The sequence below is a fragment of the Fragaria vesca genome, linkage group LG2 (assembly GCF_000184155.1).
Source record: "Fragaria vesca subsp. vesca linkage group LG2, FraVesHawaii_1.0, whole genome shotgun sequence".
In the NCBI taxonomy this organism is placed as follows: Eukaryota; Viridiplantae; Streptophyta; class Magnoliopsida; order Rosales; family Rosaceae; genus Fragaria; species Fragaria vesca.
Genome location: NC_020492.1, coordinates 30,835,247 through 30,836,295, shown reverse-complemented (window position 1 = coordinate 30,836,295; position 1,049 = coordinate 30,835,247). Strand labels below are relative to the sequence as shown.

General features: G+C 27.1%; 1 protein-coding gene across 1 annotated transcript in view; it reads left to right on the top strand.

Annotated features, from left to right (window-relative positions):
* Positions 1–1,049, top strand: part of LOC101314157 (O-acyltransferase WSD1-like) — a 10,105-nt gene that overhangs the window by 216 nt on the left and 8,840 nt on the right. The window lies entirely within an intron of this gene.

Sequence of the window (1,049 nt, the reverse complement as noted above, 5' to 3'; positions counted from 1 at the left end):
TGGTGTTGTTTCTCTCTACTATGTCCGTCTTTCTTTCTGCTAGCCGCGTTGATGGTGTTGCTTAGGGCGCATTGCTGGTCATTGAATGAAGGTGAAATAAGGAAACCTACTTGGGGTTTTTTATTTTTATTTTTTGGTAGTCGATATGAGCCAGATTTGAGGTGTGGATGACCTAACAGTTAAAAGTAGGAACCCTCTTTGTAGAAATAGAAACTGATATGAGCAGAACCCAGATGAGAGTATAGTTCCTTGATTTTGTTAGGATTAATTACAAAACATCACCCAAATTATGATATTATTTTCATTTTCATATCTAACTACCAAAAACTTACATTTTTATACCCGAAGTTTCATTCCGTTAACATTTTGATACCTTGACCACTAACACCGTACCGTTAAATTTTGAGGGCATTTTCGTCATTTCATTAAATATATCATTTTTTACATTTACTTTAACAATAATTTATTTTTTGAGGTAATCAAATAAAACAAGTTACTTTAGCAAAAATATTTATAAACAAAACTCCAAAATTAAATATTTATTTTTGCAACAATAATGATAAAATCATAAAGCAGGTTAGTAGAATTCTTGTATGTATATATATTTTTAGCGTTATTACATGTTAAGCAAATAAAATAAATTAAAATATATAATTAAAATAAATTATATCGAGAAAATATCGAATATCGATGGAAATTTTATCAAATTTTATATAAACATGTTTAATCTATTTTTGGATAAATATACCATGTTTATATAAAATATGATAAAATTTCCATCGATATTCAATATTTTCTCGATATAATTTATTTTAATTATATATTTTAATTTTTACTAACAAGCTCGGAGTGGTAAGCTTGTTAGTTACATTTTATATATATATATATATATATATATATGTATATAGTTCTTATCCAGTGCGAAGCTTTGCTCTGAAATTAAAGTGTGAAGTTCCTTATTTGATTCACTTTTCGGTTATATTTCGACATTTCCACCATTCAGTTTATAGAATCAAATGCATAGATCACTCCTGCAAAGTTTCATCGAA